Source organism: Triturus cristatus, chromosome 8, assembly GCF_964204655.1.
Source record: "Triturus cristatus chromosome 8, aTriCri1.1, whole genome shotgun sequence".
Lineage (NCBI taxonomy): Eukaryota > Metazoa > Chordata > Amphibia > Caudata > Salamandridae > Triturus > Triturus cristatus.
In genome coordinates this window covers 1,145,091,648-1,145,111,417 of record NC_140591.1, presented here as the reverse complement: position 1 = coordinate 1,145,111,417, position 19,770 = coordinate 1,145,091,648, and positions in this window count along the sequence as shown.

The window sequence follows — 19,770 nt, the reverse complement described above, 5'->3', positions numbered from 1 at the left end:
GTACGTTCGAGTCGTACCCCCACCCGTGGATGTACGGTGCATACCCCCAGACACGTACACGGGTGTACATACATGGGTGGGGGTACGACTCGAACGTACACGGGTGTACATACACGGGGGGGGGGTACGACTCGAACGTACACGGGTGTACATACACGGGGGGTTCGACACGTACACGGGTGTACATACACGGGGGTACGACACGTACTCACGGGGGCTGGGGGGGTTCGGCGCGTACTCACAGGGGCTGGGGGGGGTTCGGCGCGTATGTGGGCACATGTCTCCATGGTTGCAATGGGAGTTCGGTGCGGACGGTGTTTCTTCCATACGGTTGTGACATCGGACGCACTGGATGGATCGTACTTGCGCGGTCGGACTTCACTTTTCACGTTTGTACGGTAAATCGTCCGGGGAAGTGTCAGACACATTTTACGACCCGAGGACGTGTGGGGAATTATTCCCAATGCGACTCGTATGGAGTTTTTCCCATGCGAATCATACTTGGCAGTTTGTACGGCACTTGTACGATTCGTACGGTAAAAAGACCGGATACGAGTCGTACGGGGAAAATTTTTCCAGGATCCTAATCGGCACCATAATATATAATATATATACTTACTTAATAATGTTTTTATAATTATTTTAATAAATTATAAATTATTTAAAAATATTAAAAATTGCAAAAACATTACACACATAAAACAAACCCATAAATAAAAATTAAATAATTATATATAACACATTTAAAAAATTACATTTAATTTAAATGTTGTTAAAATTAATTATATACTACATTAGCTAAAATAATAAAAAACATATTAAATAACAGAGACAATAAAACTACTACTCCAGCTCCAAAAAACAACAGAAAGGAAAATTTTGGATAGCGGAGGGCTAAAAATTACTATATCTACTCCAGATAGTGTAACAGTAGGGAAAGTGTTGGATTATGTAGAAGTATAAATTATTATTCCGACTCCAGGGAGTGCAACAGTAAGGAAAGTGTTGGATAGCGTAGGGGTAAAAATAACTATTCCAACTCCAAAGAGTGCAACAGTAGGGAAAGTGTTGGATGGCGTAGAGGTAAAAATTACAATTCCCACTCCATACAGTACAACAGTAGGGAAAGTGTTGGATAACGTAAGGGTAAAAATTACTATTCCAACTCCAAGGAGTGCAACAGTAGAGATAGCGTTGGATTGCGCAGGGATAAAAATTACTATTCCCACTCCAGACACTGCAACAGTAGGGAAAGTGTTGGATAGCGTAGGGCTAAAAATTACTATTCCAACTCCAGAGAGTGCAACAGTAGGGAAAGTGTTGGATAGCGTAGGGGTAAAAATTACTATTCCAACTCCAGAGAGTGAAACAGTAGGGAAAGTGTTGGACAGCGTAGGGCTAAAAATTGCTATTCCAACTCCAGAGAGTGCAAGAGTAGGGAAAGTGTTGGATAGCGTAGGGGTAAAAATTACTATTCCAACTCCAGAGAGTGCAACAGTAGGGAAAGTGTTGGATAGCGTAGGGGTAAAAATTACTATTCCAACTCCAGAGAGTGCAACAGTAGGGAAATTGTTGGATAGCGTAGGGGTAAAAATTACTATTCCAACTCCAGAGAGTGCAACAGTAGGGAAAGTGTTGGATAGCGTAGGGGTACAAATTACTACTCCAACTCCAGAGAGTGCAACAGTAGGAAAAGTGTTGGATAGCTTAGAAGTTAAAAATAACATACTTATTAATACAATAATTCTTTAAAATAATTATTAATGTAATTATTAAATTACTCAAAATTACTTAAAAATACCAATAGATATTTATAAAAAACATAACTACCAATAAATAATTATTTAGCAATAAATTATTAATAAATACCAATAAATACTAATTAATGAATATTAATTACCAATTGAAAATTATTGAACAATTACATTTTTATAACAAAAATAATTATCAAACTTTAATTACGAATTAAAAAATATTAAACAATTGCATCTTTTTTATACCAAACATTATAATTATTATACATTAATTACCAATTAATAATTACTTATTAATATATTAATTAGAAATATCAATAAATAATATTTAAACATATCTAATTACCATTGATTATTAATCTACAATAACCCAATTTTCATAACCAAAATATTATAATTTAAAATATTTACCAATTAATAATTAATCTCCAATTAATTAATTATCAATACCCAGCAACAAATTTAATAATTACTTAATTAAATTTCAATTACTTCCAACACTATTCCCCTATAAACGCACGAAACACTCAAATAATAAAATAATACAGATAACATAATTATCAATTAATCAATTAATCAAAACTAATTACCAATTAATAAAAATTAATTACCAATTAATACTTAATTAACAAAAATATAATTATCAATACCAATAAATAAATATAAATATTACTTAATTACAATTAAATTACTTCCCACCCTATTCCCCTATAAACCCACATCCCGCTACAGAATTTAAACGCAAAAATTATTTAACATTAATTTATAATTCCTAAAAATGTATAATTAATTTCACATCATTAAATTACTTCCCACCCTAATCCCCTACTAACCCACAACCCGCTACAGAATTTAAACGCAAAAATTATTTAAAATTAATTTATAATTCCCAAAAATGTATTATTAAATTCATATAATTAAATTACTTCCCACCCTATTCCCCTATAAACCCACAACCCGCTACGGTACTAAAACACAAAATTAACTTAAAAAAAACATTATTAACATAGAAAAATTATATACATATATTTTAAACCAGTTGAACACTTAACAAAAAATAATTAACACATACATATTAAATACATAATAATATACATAGCAATATTATACATATTGATATTAGTGACATGGATATTAGTAACATCGATATATTTCATATGGATATTACTAACTTCAATATTACTAACATCGATATAAAAAAATCAATATTACTTACCTTAGGGTCGATATTCTGTCCATCGATATTCTTGACATCGATATTCTTGACATCGGTATTCTAGACTCGATATTATTGTAGGTCGAAATTAACTTTTCGATATTTAGACTGCTCACCGTGACCAATATGTTCCTGAACAGGACAGACTCAAGAATAGGGAGAAAAATCATCAAAACTAAAGCAGACACCTGAGATAGAAAACACAACCACCCAATCATGAGGAAGTAGCTGACACAAAGCAACCATAAGTGTATGATATGTACTGGAAACAATAGGTCTGCCAGCACTCATCTAAAGCTCTCTGCAGTCAAGATATAAGAAGGAAAGAGCCTCCCTCACACACATAAATAAAATTAATTAGGGTTGGCTCTGAATGAATTTGAGCATGATGAGGGAATTTCTGAAGGAAGATGGAAGAAGATACATGGCAAACTGGCCAGACTGGGAAGAGATTTGAGGGTTCAGATGGAAAAAATATGGTTTCGGAAAAACTGTTCACCTATTTACAATTACATCTTTAGGCAATATCTTAGGGCCACATGTACTTAGCTCTATTCATGTCGCAAATGGCCCAATTCTGCAAAAAGTCATTTTTCTATGTACAAAGGCCCATTTTGAGATTCAGTAACCTATTACCAAATCGCAAAATGGGTTAGCAATTCGGTATTAAGCAGTGGCATGTTAAGGGCGCTGCTTCCTAATACTGACTCGCAGTGGTATGGAAGAATATTTTGCGACTGAAATGCGGTCACAAAACATTCAGATTTTACCACCAACTTGAAGTTGGTGGTAACCCATTCACAAACAGGAAGGGGACCCCTTCCCCTTTGTGAATGTATGCGAAAAGTTTTTTGAGGGACTACTGCCACCTTGTAAAAAATTTCCTTTTTGTTTTTGAAATGCATCCCGTTTTTCTTTAAGGTAAATGGGTAGCTGCATTTGAAAAAAAAGTTATTTTTTTTTAAAGAGAACACAGACATGTCTCCAGCAGGCCACCATTTGTGTTTTTAGCAATTCCCAATGTGTAGCAAATTTCGACCTACCTCATGAATATTAATGAAGTAGGTCAACTGTGACGCCATTAGGAATCGCTAATTGTGTCAAAGGCACATTATTACATAGATGTTTGCGATTACCTAAATGCCTAGGTCATCGCAAAATATGAAAACTACGTACAGGTGGGCCTAAGTAGTCATTGAAAAGTGTAATGGCAAATGTGCACAAACTCACTTTTGAGGCATTGTCATGCCTGCTCTGGTGTGAGAGCCACAGAGATCTTAGTGTCACTCAAATAATTCATCAAATGTAATATTGCAGAGGCTGCAGTACTGCAGTGCAATGCAGCACCACAGGCTCTGGAATGCTGAAAATCACCTCAGCCAATAATACAATGAGACTCTTACTGGAAATTGCAGAAGTTCTTGGGGGTGAGCGGGAGGCCAGAGTCTGCAATGTTGGGTGATGCTGGCAAATAGATACGCTCCTTAGCAGTGCTGGTAGCAAGAAGATCATTAGCTGTGAGAATCCAGTGAAGAGGCACATCGATACAGAGCAGGATGTGCAGTGGGCGAAACAAGATTACTAAAAAGACCTGGATGGATGGAAGAGGTGGCAATTATATGCTCTTCTTGGCAGCTACAGTGGTGCAAAAGTCCTGAGTTTTGCTCCGGTCACATAGAGGTAAGGCTAGCAGCCTCAGGGATGGAGCCATCAGTGACATAACATTGCAATTCGGAGCACGGCTAACTGCAACGCTGTGGCTTTGCCTACAGGACTCCTACAGATAGGGTGATTGGGAGGTGGGGCATGTACAGGTACCAGCATTAATGAAATTCCTACAGTTTTTTATTTATTTAATTTTACATTTGTAAAAACAACACTCAACACAAGTAGATATGTTGACATCATTGAAGTGCACAACAATTTAAATCTTATTGAACAAAAATATACACACTTATAAATGACTGTAAGGGGGAGAAGTAAAGGTGCACATCAAGCTTATACCCCATTGGTACCAAAGCACTCATATGACAGCCTAGAGCCAAGTGTTAGTAAAGCTCTGCACCATCAGCAATTATCCTTGCACCAGTCGATCAAGGTACAATAAAATATGTTGAGTGTTACAAGTCTTCCCTCTCCTGTTAAGAAGAGCACAATGGAATGGACTCCAAATATTGCGTGGTCTTGTCATATTGGGTAGAAGTGCGGCATATGTCTCAGCATTCACCTTATAGCACTTTGCATCTTGCAACCATGCTGTAATTGAAGGGGAATGGCTCTCAAGGCAGGACATAACAACCCTTCTCGTGACCATAAGCAACTGAGGAGCTAGCTTTAGCAATCTATACGAGGTAGCAGAGACAGGACACTCGTGGACAGGTTTCTATAGTATGGTGAATCATGTACTTTTAATACCTCACACCAATAATGTTTGGCTTGAGGGCTCAACCCAGCCAAATGGATAAACTACACATTGCATGAATATTCTCTGTCTGTGTCAAATGTATGCATGATAGCCGGTGTGAAATAAAGGCAATGGAAAATTTGACATAAAGTAGTTTTATCTGCAGTTTAGAGAAATAGAGGGACTTTGGGTGCATCAGAATAGCCATTTCTCTTCTGTGAGTGTGTCCATAGTGTCAGCTTCCCAGTATCTCCTCAAGTGAATGGTGATCTCTTCCCTAGTGGTATTTGACATATCATACAGCCGCGACACCCAACGTCAGACATTTTGCATTTGTATCAGTTTTCATTCACCTCATATTCCATTTATGTTGGAAGAGAGGGTTTGTGTGCACATGTGTGTAAGAGAGAGCCAGCTGGTTCTGCTGCGTATGCACCTGAACCATTGTCGTCTATAATTGATTTACAGGTCCTGATGGCAAAAGGGGATGTCATATTTTTAAACCTTAAATTTAGGAAGGATGTCAGTCTGTTGCAGTCAAACTTCATAAAGTCCATTCTAGAACTTGATTACTCTTCCAAAAAGTAGAAATATGGGTGGATCATCTGGAATTTTTGATGGCCAAACAAGTTGATAAACAGGATGTTGTGTCGGAGAGAGTGACCTTTCTGAAGCAAAAATCAGCACTTACTGGGGTGGGCAAAATAGATTTTCTCACAACAACCTGTTCATAAGAAGCATCAACGCAGGCATCGTGAACTCCGCATTGGAATCCCACATCCAGAAATTATTGCGCACACTATCAAAGGTGCCTGAAGACACTGACATAACTCTTAATCACACTGACAGTGTACACTCTGCATTTCAACAAAAGAAAAAATTCGATATCGCGGCGTTTACCCTCGACAGGTAGGTGTGCTGCAGATCAGAGCTTATAAATTCTCCCTACTTCCACGGACAGAGTAATTCCACAGTCATACGCACATACACTCACCATACGCTAGGGCCCATCACACCAACATTCATTCTATTACTCTATCCACACTGAATATACGAGAGAACTCCTAAATCAATCTGCATCTAATCTGAGGTCAATGCAACCTAATTGATTTGTCTCGAGTCATGATTTAAACAAATAAAACACATTTGAGATCTCAATAAATTGACAAAGAAATAACCATCCGACACTGTAATTCAAACAAAAGGTTATTTTATCTAAATTAGTTCAAATGAAAAGTCATCCAATAGCAAAATTATCATTCTCATAATTACCTATTCTAGCTAAATGTCGTATTTAGGTCAGGACAGGTCCCTCAGTAAAGTCTCCCGAGTCGCCGTCCTCTCAATCAGCATCGATCCTCTCGAGCATAAGTTCGGGAAGAAGTGGCCTTGGACCCTCTCTAGTCTAACAATATTTATACTAAAACTTACACATTAAGGTGCCGATCACGATCCGGCAAAAACCGGGTACGAACCGTCGGACGGAGCACAATCTCCGCCCGACGTGTACCCGGTCGTCAATTTTCACAAACAAGGAATTACGATTCACACGGGTACACCATTACCGTACGAATCGTAAAAAAGCCCGACCGAACAAAAAAACACCTACCAATGCGATCCGGGAAAGCGCCGACCTGACGTCGGGACGCTCGCAGCCGGCCATTCACGAACCAGGAATCACGATTCGCACCGACGTCACCCCGCACGGTGAAGATTTTGCGGCAGCCAAAAACTGCCGGGAAATCTGGACGACGCGAACAAGGACCACCAGTACGCAACGGACAGACGACGACGCGAACAAGGAGGACCAGTATGCGACGGACACACAGGACGACGCGACCAAGGAGGACCCGTACGCGACAGGACGACGCGATCAAGGAGGACCCGTACGCGACAGGACGACGCGATCAAGGAGTACCAGTACGCGACAGGACAACGCGATCAAGGAGTACCAGTACGCGACGGACAGACATGGACCCGAACCTACGAGTCATCCCTGCCCTCATAGCAGTCCACCTGCTCTACAGGCACCGACGCAGACGCCGCAGAAGGTCAGAATAACTAAGGGAGGGGGGAAAGTGGGGTGGGGTGGGGGTGGCACGACCAGGGCAGGCCACAAAACAACCACATAAGTCACACGTGGCCTGGACATACCTGACTCCCATGCCCTGGTCACCATGAGGGGGTGGGGGCGTGTCCTGATTAGCCAGCGACCGCCACAACGGAAGTCCGTCACCACGCGAACCGGCAACACAACCAGACAGGTACGTCCCGTACCCACGCCTGAAGAGCGTGGGTACGAGTCGTACCACGCCCACACACACGTCACCCCAACAATGGCGGGACGGATCGTACCCACGTGGCAAAGGCCTGGGTACGGCCCGCACAAGCATCACATAGCGTGGGGACGGATATGTACGGACCCTACCCCCACCCCGTATGCAAGGAGCGTACCCCCCACCCCAACAGTGAAAGTACGACCCGTACCCCCACCCGCGTATGCATGGAGCGTACCCCCACCCCAACAGTGTGAGTACGACCCATACCCCCACCCGCGTATGCATGGAGCGTACCCCCCATGCCAACAGTGTAAGTACGACTCGAACCCTCACCCGCGGACGTACGGACCGTACCCCCACCCCCACCAGTGTAAGTACGACCCGTACCCCCACCCGCGTATGCATGGAGCGTACCCCCCATGCCAACAGTGTAAGTACGACTCCTACCCCCACCCGCGGACTCACGGACCGTACCACCACCACACCAGTGTAAGTACGACTCGAACCCTCACCCGCGGACGTACGGACCGTACCCCCACCCCCACCAGTGTAAGTACGACTCCTGGACTCACGGACCGTACCCCCACCACAACAGTGTAAGTACGACCCGTACCCTCACCCGCGTATGCAAGGAGCGTACCCCCCACCCCAACAGTGTAAGTACGACCCGTACCCTCACCCGCGTATGCAAGGAGCGTACCCCCCACCCCAACAGTGTAAGTACGACCCGTACCCTCACCTCGAATGCATGGAGCGCACCCACACTGTGTATGTCCCAAGCGTACATATCCAGAAATTGGAGGTGTGTGTGCAGAGTCCACCCAGCAGTGCCCAGACACAGGAGGGGTGTGTGCAGAGTCCTCACAGCAGTGCCCTGAGACAGGAGGGGTGTGTGCAGAGTCCTCCCAGCAGTGCCCTGAGACAGGAGGGGTGGGTGCAGAGTCCTCCCAGCAGTGCCCAGACCCAGGAGGGGTGGGTGCAGAGTCCTCACAGCAGTGCCCTGAGACAGGAGGGGTGGGTGCAGATTCCTCCCAGCAGTGCCCTGAGACAAGAGGGGTGGGTGTGGAGTCCTCCCAGCAGTGCCCTGAGACAGGAGGGGTGTGTGCAGATTCCTCCCAGCAGTGCCCTGAGACAGGAGGGGTGTGTGCAGATTCCTCCCAGCAGTGCCCAGACCCAGGAGGGGTGGGTGCAGAGTCCAACCAGCAGTGCCCAGACACAGGAGGGGTGTAACACATGTGTGTGATGCCGGAATTACCCACATCCATACTGCCTACAAGGGAACATGTCCCCATGAACTCATGTCAACAGACTCCACACACAAGTACAGTGATCACCAAGGATGCCACGATTGTTGCAGGTGGAGACATGGCCATGCATGCATGGCCAAAGTAGAAGGGCTCCGTCACACACACAGCTCATGTAGACACAGCTCTGCGCTAAACATTGTGAACACCCTGCAGGGAAGAAACTGGGTACACAGAGGAAGGAATACACCCTGGGACAATTGAACCATGCAGTAACTGCTGACATGAACAATCCCCAAACCAAATGCACCACTTTTAAAACTGTAAGTTAAATCAAATTCAAATTCTTGAGTAGTTTTTATGTTTTCACAAAAGATTCACTTTTATTTTTCGATAATTTTTACACTTTAAAAGTCAAAGTTTTCCAGAACAGCCGGAACAGCCGACGCGTTTCGTCCACCAAAGGACTTCTTCAGGGCTGTAACAGATATATACAAAGACGTATTGAAAACTTTGTTTTAACAAAAGGACAAGACACAAGTAGACATTACAAAAAATGCTTAGAATTTCCTCTAAGTGTTATCAGACGCATCTACAAGTGTTTTCTTAAAAGGGTTGTTCAAACCAGCACAAATACAATCATAACATATTAGGTGTTAAACCATTACATTCGAAAATTTATGAATTTACAAAATGACACAATAATTAACATTATAGATAAGTACATAAAATCAGTATACATATAATCATCTATGTGAGGCTTATGGTCAAGAGACATTTTTTGTGTAAGAGCACTCCTCTCGAAATGTCTCAACACCAGCATGGTTAAGAGATCTCCCAACACGGGATGGGATGACCAAGGGAAGGAAAAAACCAAAATAACCAAAAAAAGTCTGGAAAGGGGAGGAAGGGGAAGGGGTAGGGAGGAAACGCAGAGAAGAGCCAACTATCAGAATCATGTATAAGTATCTCAAAGCCCAGGCGGGCATGAAGGGAATATGAAATATATACACATCAATAAGGGTTATTCAGTGTGACGTGAAAGGTATCTCCATAAATTATTCTTGATCTTGTGATTTCCTCACAATTGCCGATGTCCACAGTAATGAAATTAAAGGTCAATATATCTAAGGAAACAAATATAATATATGTGCGTCCATGATTAGGTCAAAGACCTGATAGAAAAATAGAAGATCAAAGTACAATCATGTAAGTCAAACGAACAGTACTCACTTCATATCAGAAATGCAAATGTCAAAAATGGCAAAGCCAATTAATGTATGGAAGAATTCACACCCAATTTAGAACGGACAGTGAAGGCCAGTCAGACTCGAGTATCGTCCAATAAGTTAGGCATATGTAGAAAAGTGAAGATACCTATAATAAAAGACAGACAACATATATGTATCCTAACGTGACCTTGATTATGAATTTGCAAGAATAAAAAATGAAAAAATCTTGTCAATTGGTAAGGGTACGTTTAATCTGAATGGTCTATTGTGATAAAGGAGAATTTTGACTTGAGAAAGGAGGGGGGGGAGAGAGGTAGAAAAACGAAGAAGCGATCCCTAATGCTGAGATCGTCATCATGATACGATCTATGGGATAATTAACGAAAAAGTGCGGTCCTAGTATAACGGCCGCCATCTTGGAATAGTATACGGGGCCTTCTCAGTAAATATATAACCCATATTATACCTGTATCTAGCTACATCTTAGCGCCTCTATTCGGAAGTGTTCAATAAAAGTTGATGGAGGCCCAATAAAAAAGCCAACGGCCACAACCTACAAACTCATGTATGCTGTAATACTATTAAAAATAGCACACTGAGGGGCTGGGGTTGTATCACTACCTATATCAATAAGAGGCATGAGAGAAAAAGTGTTCAATAAAAGTTGATGGAGGCCCAATAAAAAAGCCAACGGCCACAACCTGCAAACTCATGTGTGCTGTAATACTGTTAAAAATAGCACACTGAGGGGCTGGGGTTGTATCACTACCTCTATCCATATGAGGCATGAGAGAATACTGTGGCATGTGGCTACACAACTACAAACTCACTCGTTTGCTCTTTAGAAACATTTTGATGGATCTAGGCTAATTAGGGTTCACAAAGTGTTACCTATAAAGGAAAAAATGACATAACTCCTAGTCCACCATGTATCCAGTAAATAGAGATAAAAGAGTGTCTGCTGACAAACGAGCGCTTACCAGAATCCGTATCTCCAAGGAGGGTCAAACATCCACCCATCCAATCAGGCAGCCGTAGGACCTCCAATGGGAGGGTCCCATATATATAGTCCATGTGATTGGGCGAAAGAGATCGCACCTGGTTGGGCAAAGTCCCACCCAAAATTGCGGGACGACGGAAATGGCAACAAACCACCGAAAACATGGGTGCCATCTTTGAATTATCAGACCGTCAATAATTGGTGGTTTATATGTATTGAAAATGTTTTAAAAGCCTGATTTCAACATGAGTCCCCACTCCGCGGGAGAGATTTTTATAAAAACGACGGTCGAGACACGTTCGCGTGCCCCCAAAGTGTGTGCTAAACATGCGAAAAACCCCGTTAAATAAACGGCATCGCGCAATGTTGTAAATATATATAACAAAACGATGGAGCCAGTTAAAATAAACGTATAAGCGGAGATGAGAAGGGAAAAAGAATTGGGTGAACCCTAGTATTAAATCCGCCATAATGAAAGCGGCCTGTAGAACCGAAGGAGTATATTCCTGATAAAAAAGCCGCCATCTTGGAATGGTCAATGGGGCCATTTAGGTGTATATGTAACCCGTATTTTGTAACCCCTCCTTGGCCCCTCAGTAAGTCAACATCAATTTAAGAGGGGATCATGTCAATCAATTCATGGTGTATCCCTGAGAGAATTGTGTTTATTGGTATATTCATGAATATGCTGAATAAAACCGTAATTATCAATATATAAAAATGCGTAGTGTCTAGTAACAAAACACATATATATAAACGACGAAAAGGTCCAACCTAGGAAAAGCGACGTAACCCATCCCCACATGACTGATGTTGTGCACCGAAATGCATTGCCGTGCCATAAGAAATCTGCCGGTATTTGGGCCGATACTTAGAATTGTTCGGAGGGGCATGGTCAACAAAGATCACGAAGGGATGGAGGGAGTCCCAATATATCTTCAGAACCACCCATGGGGATCGGATTGCTACCTCTTAAAAAGAGTGAAAGGCCCTCCAGAAAGAGAGGTGAAATAAACTCTTGTAGGGAAAAGTGATAAATCGATGAGAGCGCCAAATAGGGAAGGGGTAAATGTTAAGACGAAAAAAACAACACTGCATAGGGGTCCAAATATATGCGCCCAATAGGTGGGGGGGTTTAAAGGGGGTAAATGTCAGGTTGCAAAAAACCACATGAGGGTCCAAATTGTAATTACAATCTGGATCAGAAAGTGTGACATATAAAGAGGGGTGCTCCTTAACAATATAAAAACGATCCAGGATTTCAAAAAACACACACTACCGCTGCAAGGAAGCATACAGACATACCCCTCTTACATGTATCATAAAGGGAAGATGTACCCAGTATGATGATACCCAAACATGTGTTCCTGAGTCTTTTGCGATGCTAGGGTAGAAGTGTCTCCAGAATGAACATAAAAGGTCTGAGGGCATTAGAGAAAATTGTGCATCTCTGATTCACTATTATGGCCCATCTCGACACAGCGGAGTTTACAAATCCAGCCGGCCTCATTCCTTCTTAGGGCAAGTTCCCTGTTTCCTCCTCGGGGTGACACTGGTATATGGTCTATGCCAAAGAACCATAGTTCATTGGACTTATGTTGTCTTTCTTGGAAATGGAATGTAAGGGGGTATCTGGAGTCACCGTTATTTATTGCTCTTTGGTGTTCCTGTATTCGGATCCTGAGTTCCCTTTTGGTACTGCCCACATATATTTTGTTACAAGGGCATCCTAAGATGTATGTTACAAACGTGGTTCTACATGTTATGATGTGTCTGATCTCATATGTCCTTTCAGTGTTGAATTGGAAAGTGCGCATTCTGTTTTTTCCAATCTTGCAGACACAACATTTGGTACATGTGTAAAAACCCCCCTGGCCCTCTCTCATCCAGTTAGAATTGTTCGACGATCTGATCAGGCTAGGGCAGAGCATATTTCTCAGGCTTTGACCACGTCTGTAGGTGATTTTGGGGTTTTGTGTGATCGAGTCCCTAAGGCCTGGAACATCCTCCAGGAGTCTCCAGTGTTTGCGGAGGATATTATAGATCCTGCTGCTGTCTCTGTTATACCCTGTAACAAGGGCCACGGGCAAGTGTTCCCCCCTCTTTTTACGTGGAGTTCTCTCTTCTAGTGTGCTCTCACGTTTGATGTTCAGTGCCCTCTTCTCTGTTCTGTTCATAAGGGTCACGGGATAACCCCTAGCCAGGACTCTTTTCTTGGTTTCTGTAATGTGGTGTACGAATGAGTCTTGGGTGCTACAGATCCTTCTCATTCTTACCATCTCCCCGAAAGGGATGTTGTTTACCACTTGTCGGGGGTGGGCGCTTTCATAGTGTAAAACACTATTACAGGCGGTGTTTTTTCGATGGACTGTGCTGTGGATCACATTGTTCTGCACAAAAAATTGGATATCTAAGAAATCTATTTTCTCCTTGTTCCAATTTAAAGTGAACTTCACATTATACGGGTTGTCATTAAGGTAGGTGTAATATTCCAAAAGGTCTGGGACAGGTCCATTCCAAATGATAATGACATCATCGATGTACCTGCCCCAGAACAAAACATGTTCAGTCCATGTGGTAGAGTATCTACCCCAGGCATGCACCCGCTCATACCAGCCCATGAAAAGGCCGGCATAAGCGGGCGCAAACCTGGACCCCATGGCTGTGCCCTGTATCTGCTGATACCACCTGTTGTCATGGAGAAAATAATTTTTAGACAGAATTATGTCTGTCATCTCCATGAGCATGTCATTGTGAGCCAGGTGGTCAGCCGTTCTCTGACCCAAATAAAATTCCAAGGCTCTGACGCCAAACTCCTTCTTTATGCAGGTATAGAGACTGGTTACATCCAATGTGACAAAAATCATGGAGTCCTGCCACTCCAATCCCTCAAATTTGGAAAGAATGTCTTTACTGTCTTTGATGTAAGCCGGTAGTCTCTGTACCAAGGGTTGCAGAAAGCCATCCACATATTGCGACAACCTCTCAGTAGGGGAGTTGATCCCAGAGATTATGGGTCGCCCTGGTGGAAAAGGACCACCTTTGTGAACCTTCGGTAGGACATAGATGCATGGAAATGTGGGCTCCATGACTGTCAAATATCTATGTTCCTTTTCGTCCAAAAGCCCTATTTCCCGCCATTCAAAAAGTCTGTTGTTGATATAATCACATAGTTGCTTGATGGGGTTAACAGTTAATCTCGTGTAACATGTGGTATCCGAAAGTTGTCTCTCTATCTCCCCCATGTAGTCTGTTTTTTCCATGACGACCACATTGCCCCCTTTGTCGGCCTCTCGGATGACTAATGTGGGATTTGCTTTTAGTTCCTTGAGAGCATGATTCTCGGCCAGAGATAGATTAAATGTTGTCGTATTATTTTTGGTGTGTGCAGCCTTCATGTTGTATAAGTCGTGGCATACCCTACCATAAAAGATATCAATATTGGGGTGTGTCCCCATTGGTATGAACTTAGATTTCTCTTTAAGATTGCTGTTTACACTTAGATCTTCCGTCAAGTCTAGTTCAATACGTAGATCCTCCGTATCTATTTCTGTCTCAAATTCAATCGAGAGCATAGCTTTGAGGGCATTAAATTCTGAAACCGTCTGTGCAACATGAGGTTGTTCGGAATTAGTTTCCACACGTGGAGGCAGAGTGTTTGCAAAATGATCCTTTAATTTCAGATGACGTACAAATTTATACACATCAACAAAAATGTCAACATCATTCCCAGTTTGTGTCGGGCAAAACCCAAGTCCCTTACCGAGAACAGAAATTTCATTGTCAGTGAGATCTTTTTTTGAGAGATTAACTATTTTCAGTTCGTCAGTCCTATTTGTCCCGGATTCCCCTATTTCCTGATTCCTCCCCTCCTTGTTCTGGTTGTCCTCTCTGGGATTTCGTTTACGGGTTTGTTTGAGGCGCTGTTCCTGCCATCTCCTACCCCCCCTTCTTGTCTTGTGTCTTTTCCCATAGCCCTTCCCCCTACCCTGACTTTCTCCATTTCTAATAAAAAAGACAAAGTCTGGATATTCTCTGCTGGTTTGGGGGTTGGCGTCTCTGGGGTTATGGAGCTAACAGAAGATGAGATTGATGACACACTGCCCGTGAATGATGATGATCCCAGGGTATCCTCACGTTGTCTCTTTCCCTCCCCTGTCACCTTGATATTATCGTATTTCCGAGCAAATGTGTACACCCTTCCATCCCTATAGTCTCTATCGTCCCTGCGTATTTTCTTCACTTTCTTGTCTTTAAGGTAAATGAGATGATCGTCCAAGATTTTATTCAGGATTTCGTAATTTTTCCCAATCGTCTCCTTGGGATCCATAGAGGCTATCTCGGTCTCAAGTTCAGTAATCTCCTGTTGTAGTTTTTTCCCTTTTCCCTCTGCATTTTTTATAAGGATTTTCATCATCACGAATGAGGCATCGTGAAGGTTTTTTTCCCAGTCCCTGAGGTCATCCTCCTCTAAATTCTCAAAGGTGGGGAAAATTAAGATTCTCAAACCCCTTGGAATTTTGTCATTTTCCATATACTTAGCTAAAGTGGTGCCATCCCACCACCTTGCCATTTCTGCCTTTTTTAGTCTCTCAAGTTTTTGAAATTTAATCTTTAAGCCCTCAGGGCTCGGGGTTGCAGTTGTGGTACCCCCGGCCCCGGGTTGTTGCCAAATAGGTCCTGTGCCAACTCATGTCTTCTGTCCTTAAACTGAGCCATATATGTACTAATATTGGGAAGCTGATTATACGCAACAAAGTGTCCCACTAAACAGTATGAGAGCTAAATCCGTGCTAACAGGGGTGACAAAGTATATACAACCAAACACAAAGCTAGCGGTGGCCCTCTAGAACAGCACCGGATTTGAAAATTACCCAATGTAAGTTATGGTGATATAATCCAATCACCGCAAGTGTGCAAACTTGGTAGACACCCGCCAGCACAATGTCGTTCCAAAAACTGGAAAATACATGTACAATCCCCAAACCAAATGCACCACTTTTAAAACTGTAAGTTAAATCAAATTCAAATTCTTGAGTAGTTTTTATGTTTTCACAAAAGATTCACTTTTATTTTTCGATAATTTTTACACTTTAAAAGTCAAAGTTTTCCAGAACAGCCGGAACAGCCGACGCATTTCGTCCACCAAAGGACTTCTTCAGGGCTGTAACAGATATATACAAAGACGTATTGAAAACTTTGTTTTAACAAAAGGACAAGACACAAGTAGACATTACAAAAAATGCTTAGAATTTCCTCTAAGTGTTATCAGACGCATCTACAAGTGTTTTCTTAAAAGGGTTGTTCAAACCAGCACAAATACAATCATAACATATTAGGTGTTAAACCATTACATTCGAAAATTTATGAATTTACAAAATGACACAATAATTAACATTATAGATAAGTACATAAAATCAGTATACATATAATCATCTATGTGAGGCTTATGGTCAAGAGACATTTTTTGTGTAAGAGCACTCCTCTCGAAATGTCTCAACACCAGCATGGTTAAGAGATCTCCCAACACGGGATGGGATGACCAAGGGAAGGAAAAAACCAAAATAACCAAAAAAAGTCTGGAAAGGGGAGGAAGGGGAAGGGGTAGGGAGGAAACGCAGAGAAGAGCCAACTATCAGAATCATGTATAAGTATCTCAAAGCCCAGGCGGGCATGAAGGGAATATGAAATATATACACACCAATAAGGGTTATTCAGTGTGACGTGAAAGGTATCTCCATAAATTATTCTTGATCTTGTGATTTCCTCACAATTGCCGATGTCCACAGTAATGAAATTAAAGGTCAATATATCTAAGGAAACAAATATAATATATGTGCGTCCATGATTAGGTCAAAGACCTGATAGAAAAATAGAAGATCAAAGTACAATCATGTAAGTCAAACGAACAGTACTCACTTCATATCAGAAATGCAAATGCAAAAATGGCAAAGCCAATTAATGTATGGAAGAATTCACATCCAATTTAGAACGGACAGTGAAGGCCAGTCAGACTCGAGTATCGTCCAATAAGTTAGGCATATGTAGAAAAGTGAAGATACCTATAATAAAAGACAGACAACATATATGTATCCTAACGTGACCTTGATTATGAATTTGCAAGAATAAAAAATTAAAAAATCTTGTCAATTGGTAAGGGTACGTTTAATCTGAATGGTCTATTGTGATAAAGGAGAATTTTGACTTGAGAAAGGAGGGGGGGGAGAGAGGTAGAAAAACGAAGAAGCGATCCCTAATGCTGAGATCGTCATCATGATACGATCTATGGGATAATTAACGAAAAAGTGCGGTCCTAGTATAACGGCCGCCATCTTGGAATAGTATACGGGGCCTTCTCAGTAAATATATAACCCATATTATACCTGTATCTAGCTACATCTTAGCGCCTCTATTCGGAAGTGTTCAATAAAAGTTGATGGAGGCCCAATAAAAAAGCCAACGGCCACAACCTACAAACTCATGTATGCTGTAATACTATTAAAAGTAGCACACTGAGGGGCTGGGGTTGTATCACTACCTATATCAATAAGAGGCATGAGAGAAAAAGTGTTCAATAAAAGTTGATGGAGGCCCAATAAAAAAGCCAACGGCCACAACCTGCAAACTCATGTGTGCTGTAATACTGTTAAAAATAGCACACTGAGGGGCTGGGGTTGTATCACTACCTCTATCCATATGAGGCATGAGAGAAAACTGTGGCATGTGGCTACACAACTACAAACTCACTCGTTTGCTCTTTAGAAACATTTTGATCGATCTAGGCTAATTAGGGTTCACAAAGTGTTACCTATAAAGGAAAAAATGACATAACTCCTAGTCCACCATGTATCCAGTAAATAGAGATAAAAGAGTGTCTGCTGACAAACGAGCGCTTACCAGAATCCGTATCTCCAAGGAGGGTCAAACATCCACCCATCCAATCAGGCAGCCGTAGGACCTCCAATGGGAGGGTCCCATATATATAGTCCATGTGATTGGGCGAAAGAGATCGCACCTGGTTGGGCAAAGTCCCACCCAAAATTGCGGGACGACGGAAATGGCAACAAACCACCGAAAACATGGGCGCCATCTTTGAATTATCAGACCGTCAATAATTGGTGGTTTATATGTATTGAAAATGTTTTAAAAGCCTGATTTCAACATGAGTCCCCACTCCGCGGGAGAGATTTTTATAAAAACGACGGTCGAGACACGTTCGCGTGCCCCCAAAGTGTGTGCTAAACATGCGAAAAACCCCGTTAAATAAACGGCATCGCGCAATGTTGTAAATATATATAACAAAACGATGGAGCCAGTTAAAATAAACGTATAAGCGGAGATGAGAAGGGAAAAAGAATTGGGTGAACCCTAGTATTAAATCCGCCATAATGAAAGCGGCCTGTAGAACCGAAGGAGTATATTCCTGATAAAAAAGCCGCCATCTTGGAATGGTCAATGGGGCCATTTAGGTGTATATGTAACCCGTATTTTGTAACCCCTCCTTGGCCCCTCAGTAAGGCAATATCAATTTAAGAGGGGATCATGTCAATCAATTCATGGTGTATCCCTGTGAGAAGTGTGTTTATTGGTATATTCATGAATATGCTGAATAAAACCGTAATTATCAATATATAAAAATGCGTAGTGTCTAGTAACAAAACACATATATATAAACGACGAAAAGGTCCAACCTAGGAAAAGCGACGTAACCCATCCCCACATGACTGATGTTGTGCACCGAAATGCATTGCCGTGCCATAAGAAATCTGCCGGTATTTGGGCCGATACTTAGAATTGTTCGGAGGGGCATGGTCAACAAAGATCACGAAGGGATGGAGGGAGTCCCAATATATCTTCAGAACCACCCATGGGGATCGGATTGCTACCTCTTAAAAAGAGTGAAAGGCCCTCCAGAAAGAGAGGTGAAATAAATTCTTGTAGGGAAAAGTGATAAATCGATGAGAGCGCCAAATAGGGAAGGGGTAAATGTTAAGACGAAAAAAACAACACTGCATAGGGGTCCAAATATATGCGCCCAATAGGTGGGGGGGGTTTAAAGGGGGTAAATGTCAGGTTGCAAAAAACCACATGAGGGTCCAAATTGTAATTACAATCTGGATCAGAAAGTGTGACATATAAAGAGGGGTGCTCCTTAACAATATAAAAATGATCCAGGATTTCAAAAAACACACAATACCGCTGCAAGGAAGCATACAGACATACCCCTCTTACATGTATCATAAAGGGAAGATGTACCCAGTATGATGATACCCAAACATGTGTTCCTGAGTCTTTTGCGATGCTAGGGTAGAAGTGTCTCCAGAATGAACATAAAAGGTCTGAGGGCATTAGAGAAAATAGTGCATCTCTGATTCACTATTATGGCCCATCTCGACACAGGGGAGTTTACAAATCCAGCCGGCCTCATTCCTTCTTAGGGCAAGTTCCCTGTTTCCTCCTCGGGGTGACACTGGTATATGGTCTATGCCAAAGAACCATAGTTCATTGGACTTATGTTGTCTTTCTTGGAAATGGAATGTAAGGGGGTATCTGGAGTCACCGTTGTTTATTGCTCTTTGGTGTTCCTGTATTCGGATCCTGAGTTCCCTTTTGGTACTGCCCACATATATTTTGTTACAAG